Genomic DNA, 20,304 nt, shown 5'->3' with positions numbered 1-20,304 from the left:
ACCGCTGCCCGCCACTGACCTGTGCCTGCCGCCGCGCGACAGCCCGCCCCCGACGCAGCCGCCTCCTCCTCGCGCTCACGGTGCCGCCGCAGCCACCGTAGGCGCCTCCTGCGCTTCGCCCCTAGCCGGCCTCGGGCGCCCCATTCCCACCCCGCCCCAGCCTCCGCCTGTTTACAATGATTGGGACAGAACGCGACGAGCCGGCCCAACGCGCACGCGCATTCCCTCCTCCCGCCGCTGCCGGCTTCCCGGGTCCTCCTCTCTGCGCTGACGGCTAAAGCCGTCAAGGGCAAACGCCTGGTGCCCTCGCGCGCAGTACGCTGGGAGACGTAGTACCCGGACACCAAGGGCCCAGCTTACGTGACGGCCCTTCGTCAAGGAAGGACACTACAACACCCAGGAAGCACCGCGCCTCCTTCGGCCCGGAGGCTCGCTGAGGAGACTGAGGGAGCGCGCGAGAGAATGCGCCGCGCTAGGACTCTGCCGGCGCCTGCGCAGTTCCTGGTCTTGGGGGACTGGGTGGGATGTAACACCTACCCTGAGCGAGAATCAGTGAAGACGGCTTGGGGGCATCGGCTGCGGTGGTTTTGAGAAAGGAAAGACGTTTCCTCTCCACGTTCTGGCCGGCTGCTCCTCAACTCCCGAAGTGCAGATCTTTTGTGCCCCAGGCTTCTGTCGTCCTAACCAGTTAAACCAGCCTAGGAGGCCGGCCCAGCCTGAGGCTGGGTGGGGCATCTTCCCGGCCTTGGACTGGGTGGGGAATCTTTTGCTTGGGGTGGAGACTCTTGCTGTGGGCTTTCGTTAAAAGAAGCGCCATGGGCCTCTGAGGAGAAACTTGCATAAAACTGTATCGGGACCCCGCTGAGAATTCCTAAAATGGGTGTTGACAAGGGCCCGCCCCTGGTTCGAGCTGGGCTGCGGGACTGTCTTCCACCGCCCTCTTTGGCTCAACAATTGCAGACAACACCTGAATTAGAACTGCCCGGCCGCATGTTTAGGTTGCAAAGAGAATAACTGAATCGTGGGAAAGGCTGAAAATAATTAAATTTCCTCCAGGAATCCTAAGCAAAACTTGAAGAATTATTCTGCTAATGCATGGCTGGAAATAGGGTCTTTTGAAGTGTTCTTGTTTTATAGATGTTGGCTGATTATTAGGGGAAAGATGTAATTTGGGATAAATGCCCTTCCCAATCATTAGCATTCTTACGTGCAATAATACTCTCTTTAGAACTTCATTGTATAATGTGGATTAACCTACGTAATCCGTCCTGCGACGCTATACCTCCCAGATAAGCTGACAGATTTGACAATAGGTTGGTCTCTCCCTTGTACACCACTTTTTCTACTCAGCCACCTAAGCCTGACTAGAGCCTCCTACAATTAGATACCAACATGGTCTGTGGTAGCCATTGTTTTCTGATTGCTTGGGAAGTTTTTTGGGGTTTTTTTGGTTGGGTTTTTTTTGTTGTTGTTGTTGTTTTTGTTTTGTTTTGTTTTTTGTTTTTGTTTTTGTTTTTGTTTTTGTTTTGCCCCTCTGGCAACAGGAGAGTGTCCTCTGACCACTGAAATGGGCATGGGACAATGCCAGTTAATAATACTCTGCTTCTAGCAACACTAATTGGGCCAAGGGATAGGCACTGACCTGAGTTGGGCATTATTGAGCTCTTGCTTGAAATAGCTATATGAACACAGAAAAGGGAGGAGAAAAAAAGCTTTTTATTGAGGTAACTGCTGATGGCCCTGTTCTTCACAATATAATCTTTTCTGCAGTAGCAATAAATGAGGTCAAAACCGGAGGGGAGGGTGGGATGGGAAGGGAGAGGAAGCGAGAGCTAACAAGCATGAAGACTCTGGTTTCAGTTTCAGAGGCCAAGGTTTGCATAGCTCTTCTTTAAGTGCTTTAAGCACTTAAATTACCAATGGTTAGCATATTCAATATTAGCTTTAAAAAGGAAGGAAATTCTAATACATGTAAAACAGTGAAAGGATAAATTGACAATTCAGTTGTGGTTGGAGGTTTTAAATTTCTGCCTCAACAATGAACAAGGGAGAAAGTCAAGATTGGTATAAAAGACCCGCATTACAGTATCAACCAACTTGAAATATTTGACATATGCAGAAAACTCCAACAATAGCAGGATACACATTCTTTTCAAACAAATGAAACATTGTCCAGAATAGATCATATGGTAAGCCACAAAACGAATTCCTATAAATTTTAAAGGACTGAAAACATACAAGACACGTTCTCTTTCGATAGTGGAATTAAATTAGCAAAAACAGAAAGCTGAGAAACCCCCAAATATCTGGAAATGAACATATTTCTAAATAACCCATGGGTCAAAGAAGAAATCACAAGGAAAATTAGAAAGTATCTGGAACTGAATGGAAACAAATACAACATATCAAATTTAAGGGAAGCAGCCAAAACTGTGCTTAGAGGGAAATTAATAGCATTAAGTGCTTACATTAGAAGGAAGACAATAATCTAAGCTGCTATCTCAAGAAAGTAGCAAAAGAGTGAATCAAACCTAAATTAAATAGAAATAAAGAAATAGGATAAAAATAGGAATCAATGAATCAAACCCAAAAGGAAATAGAGAAAAAGACCCAAAAGCCAGCTCTTTGAAAAATATCAAGTTGATAAACCTTTAGCTGGACTAAGAAAAAAAGGACATAAATTACCAAAATGAGAAATGAAGAGGGACAACACTATAGAGCTTACAAAAATGAAAAGTATTATAAGGGAATGTTATGAACATCATAATTCTGGTAATTTTAAAAATAGCTGAAAATGGAGGCATTCCTAAAGAGAACAAATTACCAAAGCTAACTAAAGAAAAAAGTAAAAATCTGAATAGACATATCAAGGTAAAAAACTTGAATCAGTAAATACAAATCTTCCCACAAGGAAAAACCCAAGTCAGATGTCTTCACTGGTGGTCTATCAAACGTTTTAAGGGAAAAAAAATAATACCAAATCTATTATTACCCTTTTAGAAAATAGATGAGTAAGGAACACTCCTCAATTCATTTTATGAGGCCAATATCACCCTGGTAACAAAACCAACAACATCACAAGAAAGAATATCCTTCATGAATTATACACTTTAACAGGGTTGATTTTATGGTACATGAATTATATCTCAATAATGCTGTTTTTTTTTTTTAAAGATATGAGAATTGGATTAAATATTCTAAAGACAACCCCACACTTGGATGAACAGAGTAGAAAGGCCCAATGTCTGTTGCCTGTATCCTTGGGACTAGCACCTAAACAGTTCACTGGCTCATAGCACTGTTACACAGTTGAAATTTCTTATTTTTATATTATTAAATATATATTTAATAATATAATAAAATGTTGTAGTTTTACATATCGTATAAAAGATACAATATTTAGAGCTCATGACAAAAACAGGTGTCAGAACTATATGAGTTCATATTTGCTCTTTGCAACAATTCACCCCAGAACTCAGTGGCGTTAAACTCTTCTGCTGCTCTTGCAGTTATAGTCAGTTGGTGGATTAGGTGGGAGTTAGACTCACCTGGGGCAGTTGGGATGGCTGAGCTTCTCTCTGCAGTCGTCTCTCATCTTGCAAAGGCTTGTTTGTATTCTCAGCACACAAATACTTTTTAAGTGTTTGCATGTCATTTACTAATGTCCCATTGATCAAAGCAAGTCATAGGCCAAGCTCCAGATTCAAAGAATGGAGAAATAGACTCCACCTACATGGAGGCACTGGAAAGAATTTGTGGCCATTTATTTGCAATCTATGATAAGAATTCTTGAATCTCCTTGGCTCCTGCAAGAATTATTTTATAACCTCCAACGTCTGTAAATTAGTGTGAATTGACCCTTTTTGATTGAAACAATCATAAATCAAATGTAAGTATAAATGCAGTCTACTATCTTCCCTCCAGTCCTCTCTAATCCTAAAGATTTTCTAGGAGTAAAAAAACTACAAAGCTGATTCACATAAAAAATTTACCTCATAAGCTTCTACCTGTTGTAGCAAAATTATTCCCATTATATGCTGCAAAGGCAGTGCTTCATCTAATCATTTCTGAGGGAAGAAATGGTAAAATTTATGTCATAATTTAAAGTATAACATTTGCTTTTTAAAGTTATCAGTGATAACATTGAGGTTATTTAGAATAATAATAATTTGGATCGTGAGTTTGTGGATCATAGTTTTGGTCTAGATAAATCTAAACATCTAAAAGTATTCCTCCATTTCTTTGTGACCTGGGACGGAGAACTGCCCTTCCCCCAGCTCACTGCACTGCCCACCCTCCACCCCCAGCCTCTGCTTCTGCGAGCTGTAAGTAATACATCTTGTGATTTTCCTTTCTTTGTATGTGTTAAACCTGCACCTTCAGGGGTGCCTGGGTGGCTCAGCAGGTTGAGCATTGGACTCTTGGTTTTGACTCAGGTCATAATCTCAGGGTTGTGAGATCCAGCCCCATGAACTGGGCTCCATGCTCAGCAGGGAGTCTGCTGAAGATTCTCCTTCTCCTTCTGCCTCTCCCCCTTCCCCCCCATTGGGAGCATCCGTGCACACTCTCTCTCTCTAAACATTTTTAAAACAAAAAAACAATAAACTGTGCCTTCAGTCAAAAGGACCCCCAGGTTTTCTCTTTCCCAAAGTGGGAGCTCAAATCCTGAGGGAGTTTCCTGCCAACCCTGTGTGGGTGGCTTGTTCCTCTTCAATCTGCATATTCTTAATTTAATACACCAGTTATGGGCCTCCAACACACCTTACATATTTTAAAGTATCTTTTTTCTATGCTGACAATTGACTGACTTGGTTTGGCAAAGTACAGATTACAAATCATTCTACTTCAGAATATTGAAGACTTGCTACAAATCTTCTAGCTTCTAGTGTTGCTGTGGAAAAACCCAATGCTCTTCTGATTTTTGATCCTTTGTAAACAAACAGTCAAAAACCTTAAATTTTCTACTTCTTTAAGAAAAAAATACTTTTAAATTCTCTATTTTGCCCATGGTTTTATGAAATTTCAGAATGATATGTCTTGAGCTGGAATCAGTCTTTTTCTTTTGTGGGTTAGGCACTTTACAGGCCCTTTCAGTCTGGAAATCCATGCATTTCAGTTGTGGGATCTTTTCATGAATTATCTCATTGATGACTTTTTTCCCCATCCACTTCTCTCTTCTGTATTTCTGTAACTCCTGTAATTTGCTGTTGAATCCTTATAATGCTCCTTTATGTTTATTGTCTTTTTTCTTCTATTTTCTGTCTCTTTGTCTTTTTCTTAAATTTCTGGGAAAATTTCTTGAACTATATTTTTAGCCGATTTATTAGGTTTTTCATTTGGTTTCATACTTTTAATTTCTCTTAATTTTTTCTCTTATTTTTTTTATATAGCATCCTGTTCTATTCTTTTCTTCCTGAGCCGAGCAGTGAAACATATGTTAAAGTTTTCTTCTCCTTGCAAAATCTCTGATTCTTCTCAGGTTGTGATTTGATGGCTTTGTGACCATTATTTGTGTTTGTTTGGGTCTCTGATTTTCATAGGAGAGATTTTCCTTAAGTGTTCAGTGACTTTTGGCTATCTATGTTTTAAGTGTGACACTAAAAAGCTTGTATATGTAGGTGGACCTTGTGGACCTCATTTCCTCTTGGGTGGTTTGGCTGGGCTATTTTGTTGCGTGTGTCAACCTGCTAGTTTCTCCTAAAAGATGTTTTCCCCAGAGGAGTTAACTAACCTTACCATGGCAATCATTTTGCCATGGATACATGTATGAAATCATCATGTTGTATACCTTAAGCTTACATATATGTCAATAAAACTAGAAATAAGTAAGTTCTTATAAAAGAAAAAAGAAGTTCCCCTTTTCCTTTGGCATGTGAGTTGTGGCAGTGGAGGCATGTACTTCTTGGATCTCTGGCTGTAGGGATCCTAATAGACTGGTGGTCCCAGATGATGTATTCCAGAAACATCACTGCATTTTTCCCAAGGCCACACTTCCCACACTGGCTGCTCCCCAGTCAGTGACTAAGAATGGCAGGAGTACTAAGGCAAGCCCATTCCTGCAAGATGCAGGATTCCTCTCCTGGGTGTATTAGACTGGAAGACGCCCATAGTCTTGCCAAAACTTTCATAGAATTGCACTGCAGTTATGGACATTTCTTCATTCTTCCTTCCTTCCTCTCCCCTCCTTCCTTCCTTCCCTCCCTCCCTCCTTTACAGGGGTCATACCTGTATCATGACTGATAGCTCTTCCAGTCTCCTCATTTTCTCTCATAGTTGTTTCCCCTAATAAATTACTTGCATGTCTTGTCCCATACTGGCATTTACCTCTCAGAGGACTCAGACTATTGCAAATTGCACAGAAATTTGGTCTGAGAAAACAGATGGAAAGATGAGATTTGGGATTTATTGACTTACCACTTAGCGGGTATTGAAAATGCTATCCTGAGTGGTAGGTGGGCACAGATACTCCTGGCACAAGATTGTGACCCAGTTGCTAAAGACTTTACCTGGGGTGAGCTAGAAAAAAATTTCCAGGGAGAGGAGAACAATTTTGCAGATAAAATGACTCAGGAATTTGAGAAATATGAGGAGAACCATGTCTTCCATGACAGTTGAATTAGATGGTTGCTGATAAATTTTATTAATACCCTGCAGAGAGATAATTAGAGACTGAGCACCTTTAATAAGCAGTTAATGGCCAAGAGTCATAGGCCTTTTTGGTAGCATACAAAGAGGCCCTTATCTCTTGTAGTAGAACAGCAGACATGGATGAGTTTGAATTCTCAGCCAAAGGCAAGTCTGCTGTGCTAAGGCCAAAGTCCTGGTTAGGAAAACCTGGGACTCTGAAATATGGAATAAAGACAAATGGATGTAGGCCATTGAGGATGCTAACTCTGTAGACACCTCCTAACCCTATGACTTTCAAATGTTCCACCCTTCCCTAGCAAAAGCTGATACTTCGGCCATGCTAGAAATCACTCCATAGTACCGGCATACACCAGGTATACTCCTCAGGAGCTGCTCCCACCACCCATCCTGGGAACCAGGCCAATCACCTGGATGGGGACATGCTGGGCCTGATAATGGAGGAAAGAGGGTCCAACAGAGTTGCTTGAATTGACTGGCAAAAGGAACAGGGCAAACTTGATACTCAGGCAGCAATTAATTAGAAGCTTGCAAAAAGCAATGACCAACATTCAGTGAAGCAGAAATGTCTGAGTTTCCCTTGCAGATGGTAGAGGGAAGAATAAAAGGGTTGAGGGAAGCAGGCATGTTGGAATGGATATATTATGGGTGACCAGAAGACCCACCAGAGGATTATGGTCCACAGGAGGGTCCCAGGACACACCAGTCACCAAGGCCATTAGAGATGTGCTTCTTAGGCACCAGCATCACTTAGGGGTTCAGCAAGATTCTCTGCAGGTCAGGGATGATGGTAGGAAAGCCCAGAGCCGAGTTATCAATACTCATGAACAAGATGGGGTCCCAGAGCAATAGAAGCCAGGTGGCTGCACTTAACTTCCAGCAGCTGGCAGGCTGCAGTTACTATAGTGACTGGTAAGGTCAAAGGAGCTCAGCTGGGGTGACTGTGGGATGATCCTTCCCCGCAGACATCTAATTAACATGTAATTGTACTATCACCCAGACCACAGCCCTCTGACGTGTCTGCAAGAAGAGAAATACTGGCAAAAACTTTCCAAAATTTGTACAAATTTTTATTTGTATAAATTAGACTAGGTAATAGGGCACAAATTATTTGGAATCTGACAGAACTGAGTTTGAATGTTGACTGTAATTCCTAAAGTACGTCAGGGTCAGCAATTTTTTGTTAAAGAGCCAGAGAGTAGGTTTGTTAGATTTCCTTGGGCTGTATGGTCTTTGTTAGAACTACTCAGTTTTGCTGCTGTAACTCAAAAGCAACCATGGGCAATATGTACATAAATGAGTGTGGCTATGCTCCAAAAATTCTCTATTTAGAAAAACAAGTGAAGGACTGGATTTGGCCCATGGGCTGTACTCTGCTGACCTCTGTTCTATGAACATATCTTCTTAACTCAATTAGGTCACTTGCAAAAACAGTCCTAATGCTAACTACTTTGTAAGGTGGTTCTGGCCCTTATATGAAATAATACAATAGCTCTTTAAAGTTCTTATCACAAGAGAAAAATTTGTAACTATGTCTGGTGATGGGTGGCAACTAGACTTATTATACTGATCATTTTGCAATACATACCAATAGCAAATCATGTTGTATACCTGAAACTAATGTAACATTATATGTCAACTACATAAAAATAAAATAAAATTCCTATTTTAAGCTGGGGAAAAAAAAGGAACCAACGCAGTGAAATGCTCCCCAAAGTCAGATAGATTTGGAGCTGAGTCTGGGATTTGTCACTAACTACTTACAGATGACCCTGGGGAAGTTTCTAAACCTAAGTTCTATGGTCTGGTTGGATTGGACAAAGCCTGAAAAGTTTCATTTGCACAGGGTTGTTTAATGGAGCATTAGAATTTCTGCTTCACTGATACAACTGTGGTTCTGGCTCTGGTTGCAGGGATGCATACGCCATTTGTGACTCAACCAAAAACGTTCACGTTAGTTCCTAGTCTTTCCAAAGCACTTAATAGTTTTGTTTTGTCCCTGTTCCAAACAGACCTTAGATGCCGCCCCTCCCACCCTCCTACTCCTTCCTCTAGGGCCTAGCACAGAGTTTTCCAGACCAGAGGAGAAAGGTCAGACCTTGTTGAATGAATGCAGCATTCAATCCTGTGGGATTCAGCTATGCTTGTGGAGACATGCTTTTAATGACTGAAAATCTACTTTTCAAGTAAAAGAATCAGGTATTCCATCTTTTTATTGAAGTTGAAACAAAAAGAAAAGAGCCTTAACCAAAACAAGGCTTTGAAGTTTGCCATCAAAAGGATTTCCTTGGAGTGGCTGTTGAAAGCTTTTAAAACTAGACAGGCTTTTAAAAATAAAGTGGGTTACCATCCCCTGGGAAGTTTATGTGTGAGTCTAATTACAACAAAGAGTATCAATTGAAATAACCTTTATAGAGTCTTTGATTGAAATGGCTGGAAGTCTTTCTGGTAAATAAAGATGAGAAATGTTCCTCTGGTGAATATTTAAGAGTTCCTTTGTTAAATATTTTACTTTGCAAGACAGGAGCTGCAGGTTTCTAGAAGCTGAAGGAGTAGCTAAAAAACTCACACCGTTGGTGGAACTGTAAATTGGTACAGACTTTCAAGAGAGAAATTCAGGATATCTAACAAAATTTAAAGTATATATAAACTGTGATCCAAAAACGTATTCCCGTGGTATAATAGGACAAGTGTAGGATGTACAAGAATATTTATAATATTGTTATTTTTAGTAATAAAAACATTGAAACCTAAAGGTCTATCAACCAGGAATTGATTGGATCAGTTATGATATATTCACTGCAGCAGAATACAGTGTATCATTTAAAAATGCTATGTATTTTTACTTTTAGGCATGAAAGATGTCCATGATATCCAGCAAACAGCAAACTTAGTTATCTGGACAGAATATGTATGAGAATGTGTTCACTGTCCCTGTATTGTTTGAACTATTTATGAAAATGATGCATTATGAAGGAGGAAAATAATGATGCTTTCTGTTTGGGGGGGAAAAAGCAGCTGTAATTTGTATCTTCACTGCTCAGAACACAGAGCAAAGAGCAGACCATCAGGCTGAACAGATCTGCGGTCATCTGATACAGTTTCCTCACATGGGATATAGATAGTAAGACACTTTTTAAAACTCATCTAACATATAATTCTTTACTTAAAAATACAAGTAGCACCCAAAAAAGTAGTACATTTTTTTCCAAAATGTGTTGCTGAGAACTGTGATACAAAGTAAGCCACACATTTTTCAAGGGAAATATATAATAATTTATTTCAGCATTAAAAGCATCATAGAGATGATCAAAATGTCATAAGTTTAAAAAGACATACATACAACATACAGAAAAATGTAGCAGTGTCATAAATCTGAACTATCTAAACTGAAGCAATTAATATATGATAAATGTCAATTATTTAATGAAAATTTGATTGGCTTATTAGAATTTTGATGGACTTGGGGCTGACTTCTATGGATCATGTTTCTAATAATCTTGTCCATCATCATTTTAAAATATACTTTCTTTTTTATTAGTAGAGTTTATGTAGCTAATGGACACATTTTAAAAACTCTATTGATGTTGAGCCGGAAACCTTGACTTCATCTTTCATTTTTCTCCCTTTCTCTCTGTCTCTCTCTCGTCTGAGAGACATCTCTGGGTTTATACTGGATTTGTTTGCAAGAACTGAAAAGACAGACATATCTGGCATTGAGTAATATTCCCCAACATCATTTTCATTAACAGACTCCTTTCATGATAAAATATATCTTGAGCCCCATTAGAATTTTTATGTGTATTTTCCCCCAATTTTTTAAATGAAAAATGCTATATGCATAGAAAAGTTCACAGGCAGAATTGTACAGTGATGTATTCCTACTACTAGATTCTACAAGTATTAATATCTTACTGTATTTGTTTGATCATAGATCTTTTCTCCATTCATGTGTTTATCCACCCACCAATCCATCTTATTTTTTTATATATTTCTTTCTTTTTTTTTAAGATTTTATTTTTTTGAGTAATCTCTATACCCACCATCAGACTCACACTTACAATCCTGAGATCAGTAGTCACATGCTCCACCAACCAAGCTAGCCAAGCTCCCCACTTTTCATGTATTTCAAAGTAAACAGCAGACATGTATACATTTTATCCCTAAACATTTCGGCTCACATGTACTTAACTAGATCTTAATATTTGCTTATATTTGCTTATGAAATAGACAAATATGAAGTGTACAACCATCCTATGAGTTTTGAAAAATGCAACACTCAGTCCAACCCTTATCTAGATCTGCCCTCGTTTTGTACCATCGATTAGTTGTGCCTATTCTAGAACTGCATATATGTGCAATCATTGAATTAGTACTAATTTGTGTAAGGTTTCTTCCACTCAGTGTGTTTTTGAGAGTCATTCATGTTGTGTTTCAGTAGTTCATTCCTAGTTATCACTGAGTGGCATTCCATCATGTAAGCGTATCACAACTCATTTCATCCATTTTCCCTTTGATGGACATTCGGTTGATCATAGAAAAGTTCAATTAGGGCCATTAGGAATAAAAGCTGCTATGAACATGTCAAGATCTCTGTGAGTCTAAGGTTTTCTCCCACTTGCAAACTAGCCCCCCAAAGTTTCACAGGTGCCGGCCAAAGACACAAGACTCCTAAGTCAGACATACAGGGTTTTATTGCTCACAGCAATGGTGATAGCCAAGGGACCAGTATCTGCACCACTCCCCTAAGCCCATCTCCATGGAGAGACATACAGGGCCGAGTGATGCTTGCGAACAGGAGTCACCTCACAGGGGACAAACCCTGAGCTTAGAGAACCTGAATCTGTTATGATTGCCTAGAGGGAGATTTTATCTTTATCTTCCAAGGCTGTTCTCTATTCAAACATAGCTCAGAACAAAAGGCAGCTGGTGCTTCTGCTCGCAAGCCATGCATAACACCAGAGACCCAAAGACAACTGTCTCCTAACAAAACATTCTTGCACAAGTCCTTTTACGAACATGTTTCTAATTTCCCTTGGGTAAAATCCCAAGAGCTGAATTGCTAAGTCATAATACAGATGTTTGTCAATCAGAACTTTTCCCAAAGTGATGGAGACATTTCATATGCCCACCAACAATGTGTGAGCGTTCCTGTTCTTTCCACTCTCCCTGTGTTGGCATTGTCAGTGTTTTAAATTTGAGCCATTCTGGTTAGTTGTAGTAGTAACTTAATTGTAGCTTAATTTGCATTTTCCTGACAACTAATGATGTTGAACGCTTTTTTATTTGCTTATTGGCCACTAGTACATTTTCCTTTGGAAGGCATATGCTCAACTTATTTGCCTTTTCAAAAAAATAGGTTTTTTGTCTTCCTATTATTGAGTTGTAGGAGTTTTCTATATGGAGGCACATCCTTTACTAAATATATATTTTGCCAATATTTCTGTCTTGCTTGTTTAGTTATGTTCTTAACTGTGCCTTTCAGGAAATAGGATTTTAAGAAAATCAACAAAGAAACAAGAGCTTTGAATAACATACTGGACCAGATGGACCTCATAGATATATGCAGAACACTATACCCCAGAACAACAGAATACTCATTCTTTTCGAATGCACATGGAACTTTCTCCAGAATAGACCATATACTGGGTCACAAAACAGGTCTCAACCAATAACAAAAGACTGATATTATTCCCTGCATATTCTCAGACCACAATGCTTTGAAACTAGAACTCAATCACAAGGAAAAATTTGGAAGAAACTCAAACACTTGGAAACTAAGAACCATCCTGCTCAAGAATGATTGGGTAAACCAGGGAATTTAAAATGAAATTAAGCAATTTTTGGAGACCAACGAGAATGAAAACACATCGGTCCAAACCTATGGGACACTGCAAAGTCAGTCTTAAGGGGAAAATACATAGCCATCAAGCCTCACTCAAAAGAATAGAAAAATCTAGGGGCGCCTGGGTGGCACAGCGGTTAAGCGTCTGTCTTCGGCTCAGGGCGTGATCCCGGAGTTCTGGGATCGAGCCCCACATAAGGCTCCTCCGCTATGAGCCTGCTTCTTCCTCTCCCACTCCCCCTGCTTGTGTTCCCTCTCTCACTGGCTGTCTCTATCTCTGTCAAATAAATAAATAAAATCTTTAAAAAAAAAAAGAATAGAAAAATCTAAAATGCAGTTTTTATATTCTCACCTCAAGAAGCTGGAGCTGGAACAGAAGAACAGGCCTAACCCAGGCATGAGAAGGTAGTTGATCAAGGTTAGAGCAGAGATCAATGAATTACAAACCAGGAACACAGTAGAGCAGATCAACAAAACTAGAAGCTGGTTCTTTGAAAGAATAAATAAGATCGATAAGCCACTGTCCAGACTTATTCAAAAGAATAGAGAAAGGACCCAAATTAACAAAATTACGAATGAAAGGGGAGAGATCACAACCAACACCAATGAAATAGGAAGGATCATTAGAAACTTTTATCAACAGCTTTATGCCAATAAATTAAACAACCTGGAAGAAATGGATGCCTTCCTGGAAACCTATAAACTACCAAGACAGAAACAGGACGAAACTGATTATTTACACAGACCGATTAATTATGAAGAGATTGAAGCAGTGATCAAAAGCCTCCCCAAAAACAAGAGTCCAGGGTCTGACGGATTCCCCGGGGAATTCTACCAAACATTCAAAGAAGAAATAACACCTATTCTCCTGAAGCTGTTTCAAAAAATAGAAACAGAAGGAAAACTACCAAACTCATTCTATGAGGCCAGTATTACCTTGATCCCCAAACCAGGCAAAGACCCCATCAAAAAGGAGAATTACAGACCGATTTCCCTAATGAACATGGACGCCAAAATCCTCAACAAGATCCTGGCTAATAGGATCCAACAGTACATTAAAAGGATTATCCATCATGCCCAAGTGGGATTCATCCCTGGGATGCAAGGGTGGCTCAACATTCGCAAATTGATCAGTGTGATAGATCATATCAACAAGAGTCAAGAACCATATGATCCTCTCAATAGATGCAGAAAAAGCATTTGACAAAATACAGCATCCTTTCCTGATTAAAACCCTTCAGAGTGTAGGGATAGACATTCCTCAATTTCATAAAAACCATCTATGAAAAGCTTACAGTGAATATTATTCTCAATGGGGAAAAGCTGAAAGCCTTTCCCTTAAGATCAGGAACACGACAAGGATGCCCACTCTCGCCACTATTATTCAACATAGTACTAGAAGTCCTTGCAACAGCAATCAGACAACGAAAAGGGATAAAAGGTATCCAAATCGGCAAAGAAGAAGTCAAACTGTCTCTCTTCCCAGGTGACATGATACTCTATATGGAAAACCCAAAAGACTCCACCCCCAAACTACTAGAAGTTATAGAGCAATTCAATAATGTGGCGGGATACAAAATCAATGCTCAGAAATCAGTTGCATTTCTATACACGAACAATGAGACTTAAAAAAGAGAAATTAGGGAATCCATTCCATTTACAATAGCACCAAAAATCATACGTTATCTCGGAAATAACCAGAGACGTAAAGGATCTATATTCTAGAAACTACAGATCACTCTTGAAAGACATTGAAGAAGACACAAAAAGATGGAAAAATATTCCATGCTCATGGATCAGAAGAATTAACATAGTTAAAATGTCTATGCTACCCAGAGCAATCTACACTTTCAATGCCATTCCAATCAAAATACCAATGACATTTTTCAAAGAGCTGAAACAAACAGCCCTTAAATTTGTGCGGAACCAGAAAAGGCCCTGAATCGCCAACGAACTGTAGAAAAGACAAAGCTGGGGGCATCATGTTGCCTGATTTCAAGCTGTACTACAAAGCTGTGATCACAAAGACAGCATGGTACTGGCACAAAAACAGACACATAGACTAATGGAACAGAATAGAGAACCCAGAAATGGATCCTCAGCTCTATGGGCAACTAATCTTTGACAAAGCAGGAAAAAACATCCAGTGGAAAAAAGAGTCTCTTCAATAAATGGTGCTGGGAAAATTGGACAGCTATATGCAAGAGAATGAAACTTGACCACTCTCTCACACCATACACAAAGATAAACTCCAAATGGATGAAAGACCTCGATGTGAGACAGGAATGCATCAAAATCATAGAGGAGAACATAGGCTGCAACCTCTTTGACATCAGCCACAGCAACTTTTTTCATGATACATCTCCAAAGGCAAGAGAAACAAAAGAAAAAATGAATGTGTGGGACTTCATCAAGATAAAAAGCTTCTGCACAGCCAAGGAAACAGTTAAAAAAAAAACTAAGAGGCAGCCCACGGAATGGGAGAAGATATTTGCAAATGACACTACAGATAAAAGACTGGTATCCAAGATCTACAAAGAACTTCTCAAACTCAATACACGAGAAACAAATAATCAAATCAAAAAAATGGGTAGAAGATATGAACACACACTTTTCCAAAGAAGAGATACAAATGGCTAACAGACAAATGAAAAAATGTTCAAAATCATTAGCCATCAGGGAAATTCAAATCAAAACTACACTGAGATACCACCTTACGCCAGTTAGAATGGCAAAAATTGACAAGGCAAGGGGCGCCTGGGTGGCTCAGTCGTTAAGCGTCTGCCTTCGGCTCAGGGCGTGATCCCAGCATTCTGGGATTGAGCCCCACATCAGGCTCCTCCTCTGGAAGCCTGCTTCTTCCTCTCCCACTCCCCCTGCTTGTGTTCTCTCTCTTGCTGGCCATCTCTATCTCTGTCAAATGAATAAATAAAAATCTTTAAAAAAAATTGACAAGGCAAGAAACAACAAATGTTGCATAGGATGTGGAGAAAGGGGATCCCTCCTACACTGTTGGTGGGAATGCAAGTTGGTACAGCCACTTTGGAAAACAGTGTGGAAGTCCTTTAAAAAGTTAAAAATAGAGCTACCCTATGATCCAGCAATTGCACTGCTGGGTATTTACCCCAAAGATACAGGCGTAGTGAAGAGAAGGGCCATATGCACCCCAATGTTCATAGCAGCATTGTCCACAATAGCTAAATTGTGGAAGGAGCTGAGATGCCCTTCAACAGATGACTGGATTAAGAAGATGTGGTCTATATATACAATGGAATATTACTCAGCCATCAGAAAGAACGATTACCCAACATTTGCAGCAACATGGACGGGACTGGAGGAGATTATGCTAAGTGAAATAAGTCAAGCAGACAATTATCATATGGTTTCACTCATTTATGGAACCTAAGAAATAGCAGGGATATCAGTAGGAGAAGGAAGGGAAGAATGAGGGGGAGTAAACAGAAGGGGTAATGAACCACGAGAGACTATGAACTCTGGGAAACAAACTGAGGGCTTCAGTGGAGTGGGGGATTGGGATAGGCTGGTGATGGGTATTAAGGAGGGCACATATTGCATGGAGCAGTGGGTGTTATATGCAAATAATGAATCATGGAACACTACATCAAAAACTAAGGATGTACTGTATGGTGACTAACATAACATAATAAGAAATTATTATTTTTAAAAAAAGGAAATAGGATTTTAAAATTTTTGCTTAAGTCCAATTTATCAACCCCCCCCCCTTTTTTTTAAGTAGGGTCAACACCCAACATGGGGCTTAAATTCACAACCCTTGAGATCTAGACTCGCATGCTCTACTGACTGAGCCAGCCAGCCACCCCTAATTTATCAACTTTTAATTTTATAGTTACTACCTTCTGGATCTTTTTTTTTTTTGAAAGATTTTATTTATTTATTTGACAGAGAGAGAGACAGCCAGAGAGAGAGGGAACACAAGCAGGGGGAGTGGGAGAGGAAGGAGCAGGCTCATAGCGGAGGAGCCCGACGTGGGGCTCGATCCCATAACGCCGGGATCACGCCCCGAGCGGTAGGCAGACGCTCAACCGCTGTGCCACCCAGGCGCCCCTACCTTCTGGATCTTGTCCAAGAAATCTTTGCCTACCTCATGGTCATTAAGATTTTTTTTTAATGTTTTCTTCCGGAAGCTTTATCGTTTTAACTCTTAAGTTTAGGTCTATGATATATTTTGAATTATTTATTGGGCAAGGATGAGGTACAGGTTGTTCATTTTTTCCCAAATGAATATCCAGTTGTCCCCATGCCATTTTATGAAAAACTTTTCCTCTCCTCATTGAACTGCTTTAGTAAAACTCAAATAATTGTATAAATGTGTGTCAATTCTAGGCTGTCTATTTAGTTCTATTTATTTGTCTATCATTACACCAGTACCACATGATTACTATACCTTAGTAGTAATCTGAAAGTCAGACGGTGTAAATTCTTAAATTTTGTTCTTTTTAAGATTACTTTGGATAATCCAGGTCATGTGTCTTTTCATAGAAATTCTAGAATTTCCTTGGAAGATAGATAGATATCTAGTTTTTGTGTGGTATATAATAGAAAAGTTATTTTAAGCATAACAATAGGAAAAAATTTAAATAACTGCATTATAATTTTCTTAATTATTTTATATTTCTAAATCCATATACATATAGCAACTTGAATTTTTTATTTGACAAGTTATAGATGTCATGTAATTTGATTAATATTAATTAGGTAAGAAAACCCTGACAATGTGATGTGTTTGTTTTGACTCTTTAGAATAGGATATTCTGATTAGTCTTATTAGACTGATTCAACTCACCCAATTAGAATAGTCATGTTTAGAAAGAGTGAGCATGAAACAAATTAAAGAAGTAAGAACAAATGAAGTAGTCGTTATGTTGTTGACACTCACCAAATTATAACACATACTTGAATCTCCTACCTAAAGTAGCATTTCTAATGAAACAATTTGTTCTAACTAAAGAATTACCAAACAAAAAAGAATAGTAAAATTGTGGAAAACCTTTGAAGAACTATCAGAAGTTCACCATATACTTTTGAAAGTTTAACAGTAAAAATATCTGAAAATCTTCAGAGATACAATAGGCTAATATTTAAAATCTATAGTAAATATCAAGCATACAAACAATTAAGTTGGCTAATCACTGTTTAATATTTATTACTTTACTGAAGTTGCCTAATGCATATTTTCTCCCTTGTCACCTTAAAATTTCCATCATGAAAATAATAATTCATTTGCCAAATGTTTTGAAATAGCAGACTTCTCAGTTATTATATTTCTTATTATTGAATAACATTTATATCCTCCTGAAATGCTTTTTTGTTGCCTTAAAATTTCCTGGGGACTTGATACATTAACAAGTTTGTCACTTTTGCTACTTACAGAATGTTATAAAATACAGAGGTAAGAAGTTGTGGCCTCTTGACTGCAAAGCTTCCAGTACATTAGGTTTGGGATGATCTTTTGTGTCAGAGAAACATTAATGGAAAATTGGCTTAACTACCAAAAGGTCTCTTCTGCCATCTTGTAGTGCATGGCAACCCTTCATGAAGAGTAGTTTCATGAATTGTAGTTGGCCAGAGAGTAAATATAAACAGTTAAGGATCCACAAATATATGAAAAAATAAGCAGCAAGAAGGAAAATACCAAAATAAACAGGCATACTTATTTTGAAACAAGTGGTAAGTCAAGGTATCCTGGCATTAATTTTAAGTGATTTTCAATTTAAAATATTATATACAGTCAACCTGGGGCGCCTGGGTGGCTCAGCTGGTTAAGCATCTGCCTTCCCTGGGGACCTAGGATCAAGTCCCGCATCAGGCTCCTTGCTCAGCGAGGAGCCTGCATCTCCCTCTCTGTCTGCCTGCCACTCCCCCTGCTTGTGCTCTCTCTCTCTGCCAAATCAATCAATCAATCAATCAATCAATCCATCTTTATTTTTTTTTAATGATTTTTTTATTATATTATGTTAGTCACCATACAGTACATCCCCGGTTTCCAATGTAAAGCTCGATGATTCATTAGTTGCATATAACACCCAGTGCACCATGCAATACGTGCCCTCCTTACTACCCATCACCGGTCTATCCCATTCCCCCACCCCCCTCCCCTCTGAGGCCCTCAGTTTGTTTCTCATAGTCCATAGTCTCTCATGTTTCATTCCCCCTTCTGATTACCCCCCTTTTTTTTTTTTTTTTTTTTTTTTTAAAGATTTTATTTATTTATGTGACAGAGAGACAGCCAGAGAGAGAGGGAACACAGCAGGGGGAGTGGGAGAGGAAGAAGCAGGCTCACAGCGGAGGAGCCCGATGTGGGACTCGATCCCGGTACGCCGGGATCACGCCCTGAGCCGAAGGCAGACGCTTTAACGACTGCGCTACCCAGGCGCCCCACCCCCCTTTCTTTATCCCTTTCTTCCCCTACCGATCATCCTAGTTCTTATGTTCCATAGATGAGAGAAATCATATGATAATTGTCTTTCTCTGCTTGACTTATTTCACTTAGCATTATCTCCTCCAGTGCCGTCCATGTTGCGGCAAATGTTGAGAATTCGTTCTTTCTGATAGCTGAGTAATATTCCATTGTATATAATCAATCCACCTTTAAAAAAATGTTATATACAGTCAACCTATCAATTGAATGAAAAAGTAAATTAAGATATTTGGACACATACAAGAATTTTTTAAATGTACCTCCCGCTTTTTCCTTTTCAGAAAGTTCTTGAGATGAGTGGAAAGTGAAGAAAAAGGAAAATATGGGATACAGGAAAGAGTGAAACTGACCCAAAATCCTATTGAGAAGAAGGCACCTTTCTTTTTTTGACAAGATAAAAGAAAGGCACTTAGAAACTCCAGGAGAAAAAACAGAAAGTTGTACAGGATAGTCATGGTTCAAACAGAAAGCAACCTGGAAAGCAGCATAAGCTTGAGCAATTGGTAGAATATTTGAAAAGAGAACAGGTTTTGCTTATAATTCTAAGAACATTCTTTCAGGTGACTCTGGAGTGCTGACATTGACCATGTACAGAAGGAAATAGGATCCTAGCATTTTATTTATTTTTTAAAAAGATTTATTCATCTATTCTAGAGAGAGAGAGAGTGAGAGAGAGTGTGAGCTGGGGGAGGGGCAGAGGGATAGAAACCCAAGCTGACTTCATGCTGAGCGTGGAGTCCAATATGGGGCTTGATCCCACCACCCTGAGATCATGACCCAAGCCAAAATGAAGAGTCTGATGCTCAACCAACTGAGCCACCCAGGCGCCCGGGGGATTCCAGCATTTTCAAAAATCTCTGCAGTTAATAATACCTACATAGTTATAATAATGTGTAAGCCATTTAATGGTTTTCAACTTTGAAAAAGAAACTTTAGACAATCCACAGAAGAACTTAGTAAGGAACCTAAGTAAAGAAGTAAAATTTGGAGAAGATTCTGATTTTACATCCTGGAGAGACAAGAAATATTGTATAAAATTAATGGAACAAGAAATAGAGGTCTAAGTGCATTATTTCAAGTTATAAAGATTATAAAAAAGAACTAAAAATGACTCAAAAATTGAAAAGAGCAGATCAATTGTGCAGGCTAAATCTTTACATTTTGGAGCAGGGCTGTTGGATAATATCTATCTAATTTAGAAGTAATGATATGGGCACAATATTTAGAATTATGAAGGTAGCTACCAGATGTATGGAAAATAAAGAGGTGATTGCCCATGAGAATAGCCCTGGAGTGGGAAGAGACATGATGCTTTCCACCACAAATCTTGTGATTTTTTTTCAAAAAGTAATTT

General features: G+C 39.2%; 1 protein-coding gene across 2 annotated transcripts in view; it reads right to left on the bottom strand.

Moving 5' to 3' along the window:
- The window catches only part of RALBP1 (ralA binding protein 1), a 54,056-nt gene extending 53,376 nt beyond the window's left edge, over positions 1 to 680 (bottom strand). Inside the window, exon 1 of one of the 2 annotated variants that reach the window (XM_045793873.2) lies at positions 538 to 680. The gene's annotated coding sequence lies outside the window, so the exon portion shown is untranslated. Of the gene's footprint in view, positions 1 to 19; positions 227 to 537 lie in introns of those variants that run through there. The other variant, XM_045793872.2, reaches the window with a different exon arrangement.
- Positions 681 to 20,304: the final 19,624 nt, after the last annotated feature.

This window comes from Ursus americanus, chromosome 19 (assembly GCF_024610735.1).
Source record: "Ursus americanus isolate L20-20 chromosome 19, mUrsAme1.1.p, whole genome shotgun sequence".
NCBI classification, from domain to species: Eukaryota; Metazoa; Chordata; class Mammalia; order Carnivora; family Ursidae; genus Ursus; species Ursus americanus.
Note: the sequence above shows the minus strand (reverse complement) of the source record. Positions and strands in the feature narration are given on the sequence as shown.